The sequence below is a fragment of the Dromiciops gliroides genome, chromosome 1 (genome assembly GCF_019393635.1).
Source record: "Dromiciops gliroides isolate mDroGli1 chromosome 1, mDroGli1.pri, whole genome shotgun sequence".
NCBI classification, from domain to species: domain Eukaryota; kingdom Metazoa; phylum Chordata; class Mammalia; order Microbiotheria; family Microbiotheriidae; genus Dromiciops; species Dromiciops gliroides.
The window spans coordinates 130,505,380-130,519,503 of record NC_057861.1 but is presented as its reverse complement, the minus strand read 5'-3'; positions in this window follow the sequence as shown (position 1 = coordinate 130,519,503).

The window sequence follows — 14,124 nt, the reverse complement described above, 5'->3', positions numbered from 1 at the left end:
GATGAATTCTGAGAAAGATATAAAGAGCAGTGGTAATTGAATCTGTGGGAGTTGATAGAATCACCTAAGAGTGAAGTATGAGGCCAGGTTCTCAGTTGAGAGGGTGAGGGTGTCACAAGAGGCATGAAGTGAGATGAAAAGGTTGGGAATAGCTACTGTGGTGAATGTGATGATGAAACAGTTAGGGAGTTGTTGAAGGATTGTCTTGCTGCAGTAAAGGCCAAGTTGAAATTATGTAGCATGAATTTGGTACCCCCAGTCAGCATAGTTTCATGATTTTCTCTAGCTCTTTTCAGCAGCATGTGAATAGGAGGGAAGGAAGAGGATGGTGGGAGAAATCCAAGGTTGGGCTTGAAAAGGCATATGGGCAATTGGATAAGGTGAGGGGAGAGATGAGTATGGAGGATAGTGTAGCATGGAACTGGTTCATAAAGTGGTTAAGAGAGGAGAGGAAGGAGTATGTAGCTAGTATAAGAGTGATGACTTGGGATCCAAGTGAGTGGTGGAGGGAATAAAGGTCATGATGGAGATGAAGAAAAGGATAAGGAGTTGTAAGACTGGGAAATATGTTATGATAAAATTATGATCATATAAAAGGATTTCAGAGTTCATGAACTCAGAAGTGGAACACTCATGACTGATGGCAATATCAATATGGCAATGACCATCTCTGTGTTCATGAGGTGTGGTGAAGGACTAGGTCATAGGAAATGAATAACTTGAGGAACTTGAAGGTTAGGGTGTTTAAGGAAATATCAATATATACATATATTGGTGTGGAAAGCAAGACTTAGATGGGCACCAAACTCACTGAGGATGGAAGGAGAATGTCTGTGGGAGGTGGTAGAAAACACCAGCTAATCTTTTGGTTTATAAATTTGGAATGAATGGACCTCAGAGGAAGAGTGGAAGCTCATGAAAGGTGGTGGGACAATCTGTAAGTGGCAAGGGGGAGAAAAAGGTATTCTGATTTTACTATCATTATTGGGAAGTCAGAAATATGAGTGAAAATGAAACCAGTCCTACACAGCTAGTCAGGGATGCCATCATCAAGAGAAAACCTTATGAATTATTCTCTTCTTTTTATTGACTGACTCCAAACTGGTAGCAAAAAAAGGAATAAATGATAGTGACAGTCTTGGGAGAGGAATAGGCTGAAACTCCTCTGAATTAGTAGCAAGATACTATTTTTTGGGTCTCTGATGAAATAGGCTAATGTAAAAAAATTATTAACTAGCTAATCTTAATCTGAAAAAATTTATAACTGTACTCATAAGAAAAATTATAAGTATATGAAAAATTATAAGTTTAGAAAAATTATAATTGGGCCATAAATCCTGCCACAGTTGCCATTCATATGTAAAAATTATTTTTAACTGACTACGCCAAATTTGGGGGGACTAGTCTGACTGGAGGACTAATCTGGGAACTTTTGACTGACTGGCTATCTGACTGCTATTAATTTAATATGGGCTATTTATAAAATTTCCCCCACTGCTCTGCTCCCAAATTGTTAAGCAAAAGATTAAGAAGCCTCTTAATTAAATAATCAAAGCAGAATTTATTTATAAAAATCAATATAAACGATATGGGTTAAGAAATACAAATTATACAACCTGTTTGCTTTTAATATAATAAGGCCCTTTGCTGCCTCTTGCCTTAGGGTATGCTCCAGCTTTCTCCAACTTTCACTCTTTTTCTCCTTCACTCCAGCTTCCCTGCACTTTCACTTCTTAGTTGCTTCCTTCTAACTCCAAGCCCCTGTCACTTTGTCAACCCCCCCTTACCTCTAACTTTCCTCTCTGTACTGCTCCACTGAACCCCTGCATCACTCTCTCTCTCAAACCTGCTTCTCCTTGTGTTCTCTTAGTCCTCTGGCATCCACCTGCGTTCCCCCTTCACTGTCTTGCTAGCTCCCCCATATATATGTTCCTTCTCTCCCCTCAAACCTTGGTCTCTCTGCGCCCCCACACATGCCAAGTTAATCCACCAGCCGCACTAGGGCTGTGCCCAGCGGTGCTCGAGGGGCCTGTGCCCCCCTGCTGCACCCCTGGGACCTCTGCACAGGCTATGCTAGGGCCTGGCAGGACAAGCCTGGGATCTCCGGGGCAGCTCTTCTCAGGGAGTAGGGAGCTAGGGCTTCTTTCCCCCCACCCCCAGCCGTCTGACCTGGCGTCCCGAAAAGCCCGTGGGGCTTTTTTGGCTCAGGTGAAGTGAAGGGGGAGGGGCACCAGTCCCTCACACAGAAAAATCCCCTGAGAGCCTAAGGCTTTTTTAATCTCAGCCCAAAGGCAGGGTCCCCAAATCAAAATAAATTTCCACACTAATGAAAATAGAAATGATTGATGATTTACACTGCATGGGTAATTTCAATAGACAGACATACAGAAAAACAGATATCTATCTAGATAGGTACATTGAGAGAAATCTATGGATAATTAGGCATGTGTATCCACAGATATATTTTGATATGTTTATATCAAAATATGTCAATATACCAACCAATTTTTCTTTCTCCTCTCTCTCTCTTTTCCATCTTCCTTCTCTCCTACCCTCCCCCTCTCTCCTATCTCCATATATATATATATTTATAAGTATACCTATACCAAATCTATATGTCTATATCTATATAATCTATATCTACACCTAAATCCATCCATCCATCCATCCATCCATCCATCCATCCATCTATCTATCTATCTATCTATCTATCTATCTATCTATCTATCTATCTATCTATCTATCTATCTATGTGGAATTAGTGTTGGATTTGGAGTCAAGAAGAGCTAGGTTCAAATCCTGTCTCTGATTATTTACTATCTGTGGCCCTTAGCAAGGTTTTTAATTTCTTTGAGCCTCAGTTTGCTCATCAGTAAAGTATGGATAATACTAGTTTCATTACTTATTTCTGAAAGTTGCTATGAAGAAAGCTTTTTTAAAATTTAGAATGTTATCTAAATGCGAGTTATTGTTATCATCACTGTTAGTATTATTGGCATTGAAGATAAAGGAGAAGAGGCAGCTTCAACTAATTTACAAAGTGGATAATCCATTTGTGAAGAATTGAAAGTTGGCCAAATGCCCTATTTCCATTTTGAGATTGTTTTTTAGATGGAGATTTTAAATCTTCAATTCCTTCCAATTATAGTCAGGCACTGCTTTTCCTTGTTTAGAAGAAAATTTAACCCCCCATACACTAGTATATAGTTATTTTCCCTGGAAAAGACAGTTTATTTTTTGATATTCCTTAAAAATATTTTTACTGAATTCTTTGATAAACATTTCTTCTATTTAAAAATAATTTTAGTGAAAAGAGAGATGTTATTTATATGTGTGTATATGTGTATATTCACACACATATTCATTATTGGTTTTGTTCAGTTGCTTCAGTTGTGTTTGACTCTTCATGACCCCATTCAGCAGTAAAGATACTTGGTAAAGATGCTGGCGTGGTTTGCCATTTCCTTCTCCAGCTCATTTTACAGTTGAGGAACTGAGGCAAACAGAGTTAAGTGACTTACCCAGGGCCACACAGCTAGTAGTTGTCTGAAGACATATTTGAACTCAAGTCCTCCTGACTCCAAGGCCTACCTAGTACCACCTAGTGCCTGCCTAGCACATAGTAGATGCTAAATAAATGGGAATTCATTGATATACATATAGTTTTATGCAATGCAACATAGTTTCCATTTATACACCATTTGAAGGTTTTTTGGTTGTTCATTCATTTCAGCCATGTCCAACTCTCCATGACCCAATTTGGGGTTTTCTTGGCAAAGATGCTAGAGTGGTTTGCCATTACCTTCTCCAGTTCTTGTTACAGATGAAGAAACTGGGGCAAATGAGATTGTGACATTAAGTTTTACTGACTCTCTTTATTCACAAAAATCCTTTTAAGGAAGGAAATACAGTTATTTTTACACCCATTTTACAGAGGAGAAAATTGAAAGGTTGAGGAAGTCAAGTCATTTGCCTTCGGGCACACAGCTAATGTGAGACTTGGAACTCAATTTATGTCTCCCTCTCTAAGTGTGGTGCTCTTTCCACTCTACCACAATGTCTTGTCTATATTGCACTGTGTGTATAGCTGGGGCTTATCAATGCTCTGGAAGACTGAGCAGCAGCTTGTAGAATCAGAGACTGTGGGGGATCAAATGACTCAGAGACTTGGTAAGCTGGAATGTTGGTGCAGGTACCCCTTATCTAGTTTCCCCTCAGATTTTTATTTCTTGTGGCTGCTTTCCATACTATGTTGTCATACAGCAAGTAGCAACATTAGGGATACTTGGTTATTAAAGGACAAAAGTGGAAATGAAAGTACCAGGAGTAGGTGTATTATTGCCTGTATTGAGAGTGGAATCAAATCAGCTGGAGGAAATGGGCAGAACCTGAGCCCCCAAAAGACAAGTGAAATTTGACCAAACCAAACAAGTGGCTTCAGTCGGTGAAAGAATACTCCATAGCATCTTTTCCCTTTTTCTTCCTCCAAGCATTGCACTCCCTTTGCCTGCCCTATCACTTTTCTTTCCATCTCCCTTCCAACCTGTAGGAGAGATGGGGGTGGTACAGATAGGAAAAGAAATACTTCAATCCAGGCTCAATATTACTGAAGCATGATAGGCATTGTTTTAATGTCTGTGTTGTCTATTTAATTTGATACTTGTTAATAAATCACATTGTTGTGGTTGTTGTTTAGTTGTGTCCAACTCTTTATGTCTATGGGGTCTTCTTGGCAAAGATAGTGGAGTAGTTTGCCATTTCCTTTCCCAGTGGATTAAGGCAAACAGAGGTTAAGTGACTTGCCTAGGGTCACACAACTAGTAAGTATCTGAGGCTGGATTTGAACTCAGGACTTCCTCACTCTGGGTCCACCATTCTATCCACTGTGATGTTCATATTTAGTTATTTTTGAAGGTATTTCAAAACAGATCTTCTAACCTGACTTTGCATCTTGAAAGTGAGCAAGGAGACCTTAAGGGGTGGTGTGAAGTTCCCTAAGTGTATTTTTTAACATTGTTTCTAACCTACCACCAAACACACTCTCTATCATACTCCCATTACATGTGTATATATTATATTAGTGTGTATGTATGTATAATATGTATGCATGTGCATATACCCATACATATATGTATGCATATGGGACTTATGGGTGTTTAAGCAGGACTAGCATCTCTTGTGTGAAGGCTTGCCAAACCCTTTTCAGGGTTGCTTAATCACCTTTGTTTTCCCCACGATTCACTCAACACTTACCTGTGGCTCCAAGAAACTGTAGCATGCACAGTGGCCATACCCCAGTAAACCCTCTTGGCAGATAGGCTAAAGCAGATTGAGGGTAACTGATGGGTCTCAAAACCATTGGTGAGTTAGAGGGATGTCTACCCCAAACTTTTGAAGACGTCCCCCAGTGGAATGGGCATAAGAGAATTATTTGTTCATGAAGGTGGCTGAACCAGATCCTGTAAAGAACTTAGAACTTGGTCAGACACACATGGTCATCCACAGCATCCTGGGCCATCATCAGTGATCCTGACTTTTGTCTTGCCATTGAACCTGGATGATTCTAGAAGAGGGAGTGAGACTAATGATTTTGTGCAACTCTACCTCACTTAAATCCAATTTACTCAGCAGTCAAGATATACCCTGTGATGTCATTGGTCCTCTTTGAAAATGAAGGATAAAAAACAACATATATGCACATATATTTACACACACACATAATACCAGAAATGTGGTGCTCCTGGGGTCTAGACACTATAATGGGATATAGCGAACATCCATAATATGTAGGAGTCTCATTTCTCTCATCTAGTTATTTGAGATAGCCCATTTCTTTCTGGGTTTAGCTGGTTCACTCCAATCTGCTCTCAAACCAGAAGCTCTAAATTCATAGAGATAAACCATCATCATTAAATGACATCTAAACCATCTTAGGTACTTAAGGTTGTAAGGGGCTAAATTTCCTTTTCTAGCTTATTTTACATATGAGGAGGTAAGGAAATTTAGCCCCTTAGAAGGGAGGCGGAGGCATTTCTGGAAATGCTGGCTCTCTCTCTCTGGCTTCTGCCCTTCCGGTGGCATGAGCAACTGTAGACTTTCCAGGTTTTGGTGAGTGAACACGGAAAACCCTACATTTTTTTGAATTGGTTTAATTGGAAATGATCTGGGGATTGTGTAGGCTAAGTTTAAAGTTAAGAGCATTTATCTGTATTTCTTTTTCCTATTTCCTTATCTTTGATTTTTATTAGTTTCACCTTTGTTGTTTAATTAATTCCCAAGTAATAAAATCTGATCCTTCTGTGAAAAAAAAACCACAAAAAAACAAAAAAACACTTCACAAGGTTAATCGATTGAGAGGAAATATACTTAGTCCAATCAACATTCTTGCTTTTGAGCTCCCATCCAATGGGTTTTCAATCTATACAAACAATCACTCTCAAGGTAATACTTCCACAGAGTGCATGATATTCATAAAACCAACCATTAAAACCATGACACATTTAAATCTTAAACATAACCATTTGCTGAACAATAAGGCAGAAGAAATAATATCACAACTATTTTACTTTTATTCAAATAATGTTTAAAATATACAGACTTACAGATATTAAATTCATTTCAAGATCTGTTGATACATATATACCCAATAATGGCAAAACATTATTAAAACTAATATATTAAAGCAAATACATATAAAGAATAAAATACATCAGGATATATAATATAACCAATGTTCTCAGTAACTATGAAGAAGAATAGGTGTTCACTTATAGGAACCTGGCAAGAAAACACATTAGGGAGGAAAACATATGAATTTAGGGTAACTCAACTCTAGACTACAGGATTCAATGTTATCATTCCTTTCAGGAACATTTGAACTACATAAAATTGCTTTTCTACTTGCTTCTTCAGCTGGAGAAATTCCCTTTTTGGGCATAGTCTTTAAAAGTTCCTACAGGGGCAGCTAGGTGGTGCAGTGGATAAAGCACCAGCCCTGGATTTAGAAGGACCTGAGTTCAAATCCCACATCAGACACTTGATATTTACTAGCTGTGTGACCCTGGGCAAGTCACTTAACCTTCATTGCCTTGCAAAAAAAAAAAAAGCTCCTTCAACTAAAGGGTATCTAGAAAATATTAATTCTCAATATGAATAATAGTTCTCTTTAACTAGCTCCTCTAGGCTCTACAGACCAGACAAGCCAGGTATTCACTCACTTGGATGTCATGCTGTACCATCAGCATAAAGCTCACAGCAATACAATTTAGGTTGACTCATTGACTAATGCAGCTCATCAGAATACAAAAATAGGTACAAAACCCCCTATGCTTTTCCTTCTCAAGACAGTGGTGGAGGCAGGCAGAGCCACAGGCTCTTTTGGGAGCTTTACCTTGCTCCAACTCTAGAGCACCTGATACCTCTTAGGGCAACTCTTAGCCAGTAAAATCAATTCTCTCTCCAATCAATCAGAAATTATTCATCTAAAACCTTCTGTCAGCCAACTACTTCAAACTGCCAGGCCTGTTTTTTGTTTGTTTGTTGTTGTTGGCTTTTTAAGCCCCTCTTTCTTTCTTTCTTTCTTTCTTTCTTTCTTTCTTTCTTTCTTTCTTTCTTTCTTTCTTTCTTTCTTTCTTTCTTTCTTTCTTTCTTTCTTTCCTTCTTTCTTTCTTTCACTCTCTCTCTCTTTCTTTCTTTCTTTTTCTATTTACATATTTGTTTGTTTATTTATTTATTTATTTGGTGAGGCAATTGGGGTTAAGTGACTTGCCTAGGGTCACACAGCTAGTACTTGTTAAATGTCTGAGGCTGAATTTGAACTCAGGTTCTCCAGAATCCAGGGCCAGTGCTCTATCCACTGTGCCACCTAGCTGCCCTTCATCTTTTATTTAAAAGTCACAAATCCCCAACTTTTCTATCAAATTGGAAGTCATTTAAAAACCTCAGTCTCTAAATACTACATATGTAACATATATATAATATATATATATAATATGTGTGTGTGTGTGTGTGACATTTCATTTTAAAAGTTTCATCCTTGGGGCAGCTAGATGGAGCAGTGGATAGAGCACTGGCCCTGGAGTCAGGAGTACTTAACACTTACTAGCTGCGTGACCCTGGGCAAGTCACTTAACCCCAATTGCCTCACTAAAAAAAAAAAAGAAAAGTTTCATCCTCTTGGGGGCAGCTAGGTGGCGAAGTGGATAGAGCACCAGCCCTGGATTCAGGAGGACCTGAGTTCAAATCCGGCCTCAGATACTTGACACATACCAGTTGTGTGATGCTGGGAAAGTCGCTTAACTCTCTTTACCCCTCAAAAAAACAAACACGCAAACAAAAACAAAGTTTCATCCCCTTTAATCATAAAATAAGTATATGCAAAGTAGCTGACATGCATACCATCATGTTTTACAGCTCTTTAATGGCTTCAACAACAAACTCTATTTCTTTAGTGCCTTTTAAATTGTGTTTCTTTACAATCACATTTCTCTAGTTTTTATAAATAAGAGATCTTTCTCTGCTTCTTTGTAATATTAAATGCTTCCCACATGTGTGGCTTCATGCCATATTTTTTGCCAAAGGGATCCAAGTCTTCACATGTATACCACAGATCATTTTTCTCTCCAAAACTGTTCAAATTCTATTTAAAAGCTATTTTTTCATACATAGCCTGACTGATCCTCCAGTCATCAATGTATTACATATTACAACTAATTTGGATTTTTACTCCTATTATGCATCAAAACCTTCATCCATAATAGTGGCAATCTCTCATATTTATATTTATATTTAACATTTATATTTATATTTACATATAACAAATGTTATAATAAATATAACATTTATATTTATATTTGCATTTATATTTAACAATATAAATATCTTCTTTTTTTACAAAAAAACCACTTTTTGTCTCTTTCAACACTAAACTATTCTGTTTGTTTCAAGAAGACAGTGTACCTTACTTATAGACACACATATTTCTCTGTACACATATTTATTTAAACACATTCTAATTTTTCTTAAGTAATATCCTATGGAATAATGAACAGTGCCTTTTCAGTTAACGTGTCTCTATCACCTGGGAAGTGAATATGATGAAAGAAAGTAAAAAGTACCCATACATTATTATTTTAAAAATAAACTATAATGCTTTGTAATGCCACTAATGTGCTCTCTGTTTTTTCCCCAATATTAAAATTATGTCACATATTATTTTAGGCACCTGATTTTTTCAGTATTTTAGCACATAATTTTCTGAGTCTCTTTCTAAAGTGATCCATTAATGTAATGAAAATAAACAGCAAAAAGAAGTACAAGCATATACTCATCTCACATTTTGTTGTGATGAAATGGGATTAAAAAATGGTTAAAGTCCTTGCTCTTTCTTCAGCACCACACTCTTCACATCCCTCTTCTATCTTCCTGGGTTAATGCTACGCCCAAAGTGGCTGTTTCCTAGGGCTTCACTGACCTTGACGATTAGTCGCTCAACTTTCAGTTTTAGCAAGTTTTATGCACTGGAATAATGGTTAAGAAATAATTCAATTTTGTTAAGTCCAAGTTGGGAAGAAGATTAATTTCGGATCTTTCTCAGACAACTCAATGGGCCTCTTACTCCTCCTTAAGTTTCAGACCTACTGTCTAGAAAAATTGATTGTTTTTGTTTTCCCATTCTCTTCACTGACAAATATAGCCCTTCCCCTCTCCTCAGAGAGCTATCCCTTATAAGAAAGAATTTTTTAAAAGTAAGAAAAACTAAATGAAAACTAACCAACACAATTTAATCTGATATGTACACACATATACATACACACATATATACATACATACACATACATATACACATACACACATACATACACACATATAATTTCCAGTGAGGCAGTGGCCACTTCTTCAGAGATAGGAAGAACATTTTTTTTTCACTTTCTCAGACAAACGTGATCATCTTAATTATATTACATTCAGTTTCATTTTTATTGGTTATGTCGTCCTTTTCTTTTACATTTTGCATATTGTACGGGGCAGCTAGGTGGCACAGTGGATAAAGCACTAGCTCTGGATTCAGGAAGACCTGAGTTCAAATCTGGCCTCAGACACTTGACACTTACTAGCTGTGTGACCCTGGGCAAATCACTTAACCCTCATTGCCCCACCAAAAACAAACAAACAAACATTTTGCTTATTGTTTTCTTGGTTCTTATTATTTTGCATCAGTTCACATAAGTCTGTCTGTGCTTCTTTGTAAGCTTCACATTCATCATTTCTTATAGCACAGTGATATTTTCTTACATCTATGTACAAATTTAGTAATATGTAGTTAATGAGATGAGTATCTACTGGTTCATTGTATGGTGGTTGATCCAAATAGGACTTTTTATTACAGTTATATAAATCCCATTCATTCCCAGTGCTGACTACAGGAAGACATAGTAGGCTACCATAAACCATCCTAGTTCTTGGGGGAACCTATTTCAAAGACAGAGATAAAAACTCACATAATATCAAGTGACTATTACCCTCTGAATGAAGTAATAGAAGTAAAATCATTTTAGGGTAGTAAAGCAAAAAGGTCAAATAGACGGGAGGGGGAGAGAAAAAAATTGATACCAGACCTGGTATATCAGTTCTTGGCATAATGTCTAGATATCAGAGTTTAAAAAATAAAGCCAAACTGTGTTTTTATATAAGCAAGGCTTTGTTGAATCTCTCAAGGCTGTAAGGCCAAAGCTTCTCTATGATTTCCCTTCATAATTCCTAAGTCTATTTTGAACCCTATGTTCTATTCACAGCGGACTCAGCTTTGAGTTAATAGCTCAAAGAGTTTCTTTTGATGTTCCTAGGAGGTCTGTGGAGGACAAGACAAATGGAAACAGGCAGTCCAACTACCTTTAAGAAAGTCCTCAGAAGGACCCTTTTTAGAAACTGAACAAAATCCTCTTGAAAATTTGTTATATGAGAATAAAACCTTAATAAGTAATTTCCATTTGGACCCTGAATTGGATACTTAAAACCATGTGAATTGGCCATCTGCATAAAAATGAAATGATTTAAAAAATAAATAAAGCCTCATAATGGTGTATAAAAAATAGCAATGAAACCTGAAAACTTTCTCTAACAGTTTATGTTTATATAAGAGAGTCCTGCTGATATCTAATGTAGCTTGGGGGAAAACCATCTCAGAGCAAATTAGCCACTTGAACTCTGGGCTGCTGAATGCATTTATTAAATCCTACAATTCTGGCAGAATATAACGTCATCCAAATGGACGAGATAAACTGGAGGTGTAAAGGATATGTACTGTAGCTTGCAATCCTGAGTGCTCAGACTAGTAGATTTGTGAAGGAGATAAGATAAACTAACTCTTCTGAAGAAAAGGTAAACTAATTCCAGAGCTGAGAGTGATATGCCCTGACTGAACCCAAACGAAGATTCCCCTCCCCCCCCATCCCAGCTGTAGTCTCACCATCCAACAAGACACGGGGTATATGTAAAAAAAAATGTCAGTTTTATTTCCAGGACCCTCCTGTGAGAGAAGGGTAGTGCTGGGCTGGGAGGGTTCCTGAAAGAGAGGGAAATGTACACTGGGACATTAGTGCTTTGACCTCCAAAACCTACGGTGGTGGAAATGCCCTTTACTGGAGGTCTTTGAGCAGACATTGGAGAGTCACTTGTCAAAGATACAGTTGTAAAGTGGATTTCAGTTAAAGTTATAGACTCTGAGGTCCAGCATTGAGATACACTGTGATTGGTCTTGCTAATTTCAAGTATCAAAGTTATTGGAAGATATCTAGTTAGCTGTTCATGGCTGATGATTTTAAGGATGAGGGGGACAAACCCCAACATGTGACTTACCAATGAACCACTTTAGAACTGTGTGAAGCTAACATCGTGAGAAATGCTTGTGGAGTTAAAAGTGACAAGTTACAAGCAGGATGCATTAAAATAAATACCCTCTTCTTCAGTCTTCCAGCACCCCCTACACACACACACACACACACACACACACACATATTTCATAAAAGATCATAAAGGATAGTGGAAGAACTTGGGAGGTAAAGTAATTTGAGCTCTAAGAGAAAGAAAAGTGATTTGATATTAATAAATTAGCATAAATCCTTCACAGTCATGGGCTATATCAACAATCTTAGTGCCAGGAGACTCTAGTGCTTACTACAACTGACTTAATACAGGACCTCAGGGATTTATTTAAATTCCCTGAAGCTACCAACTTGTAGCCCTTCTTCCTTTCACAGTCAAATTCTTAGAAACAACAATCTATATTCATTTCCTCCTTTTCCTGAAAACCTACTCTCTTCTCATTCATTGTCTCAATCTGGCTTTCAATCCCACCCACCATTGAGGTGAAACTACTCTCTCCAAAATTACCAGTAATTTCTTTTTTTTTTGGGGGGGGGGCAGGGCAATGGAGGTTAAGTGACTTGCTCAGGGTCATACAGCTAGTAAGTGTCAAGTGTCTGAAGTCACATTTGAACTCAGGTCCTTTTGAATCCAGGACTGGTGCTTTATCCACTGCGCCACCTAGTTGACACCTACCAGTTATTTCTTAACTACTAAATCCAACAGCCTTTTCTCAGCCCCTTTTATGTCCCTTCTTTGAACTTTTTGACACTGTTGACTATCCCCTCCTCCTGGACACTTCTTTGTCCCTTAGCTTCTATTGCACTGCCTTTTTTCAAGTTTCTTTGCAGAATCATCATTCTTTCTCTACTCACTAAATCTGGCTGTTGTCCTGTATTTTGTTCTGAATGCTTACTTTGCTACATTTAGTGATCTCAGCAGCTAACCGCAGATTCAATCATCTGCTCTATGTGATGAAGCCAGGGCCAGTGTTTTTTTTCCACTGCGCCACCTAGCTGCCCTGGAACAAATTATTTAAATGTTAAGTTTAGACTCGCATCCATGATTTCCCTGGTCAGGGAAGGTAAAAAATATACTTAACACATGTAGAGGACTTAAGGAAGAGACAGCAAAGTGGAAACTGCCTTTCCTTTTAATTGAGAAACAGCCCACTTGTCCTACTGAGGGCATGAAGGAGAATGGGACCAAGGGACAACTCAGGATTTGCCGCATTAAAATTACAAGTGTTTTTAGTGGTGGTTCACTACATGACCAAAAACAACCAGGGAGTGTGACGTTTCCAATGTGCCTAAATGGTAAGTCACACTATGACTTCCTAGTTGGTCCCTATAGGCTAACAACTTCTGTGACAGATGGGCCATTGATGACATACTTGGTCCTGACACTCTTTGAAACTCAGATCTCTGATAAGGCCTCATACTCTTCCTGCAATGAAAGAACTCTTGCCCAATACTTAGTACTGATTGAATTAACTAAGCTTCTTTCACAGGGCTGAGCTAAGCAAAGCACTTTTCTTATTCATCTGAAGTTATTGTACCTTCAGTTTGATAGTATCAAATAAAAACCCATTTGTTCTCTTTGAACTGGTTGTTTAATTCTTACATCTAATCTACTGATCAGTATTTCAACTACATTCTCATATCCATGCCAGAGCATCTGGGCTTTAAAAGGTAGAAACTTTGTAATGAATTCCATAATTTTAAGCATGAAAGTCACTAGGAAAGGATATAAGATTAGGTTTTTTATAACCAAAACATCTTTTGGAAATAAGAAAAAGTAGTCTCATTCTCTTTCTGTTTTATAGATGTCATTCAGGCAAAAAAAAAAGTTTTATTTATCTCTATATCCTTTGAGAGATTGCTGTTATATGGTAGGACCCAAAGTCATGGAAGCTCAGAGTTGGCAAGGTAACGAGATGCCATGGTGGTGCAGTGGACAGAGTACAGAAGACCTGGATTCTTATACAGTATTGTACACTCACTGGTCGTGTGACTCAGGACAAGTAACAGCCTCTCTGAGGCTTAGTTTTCTTCATCTGTTAAATGAGTGGAGCTGGACTCAATGACTTCTAAGGTCTGTTCTGGCTCTAAATCTATGCTCTTGTGAAACGGTCAATTCAAACACTAGCTTAAAAAATCCCAAATCAGATAATTGTCAAATGAACAAATTAATTTGTCCAACGTCTCCTTTATTAGGTTATTTTGTCTCTGCTACAAATGAATGTTTTCCTCTATTTTCTTT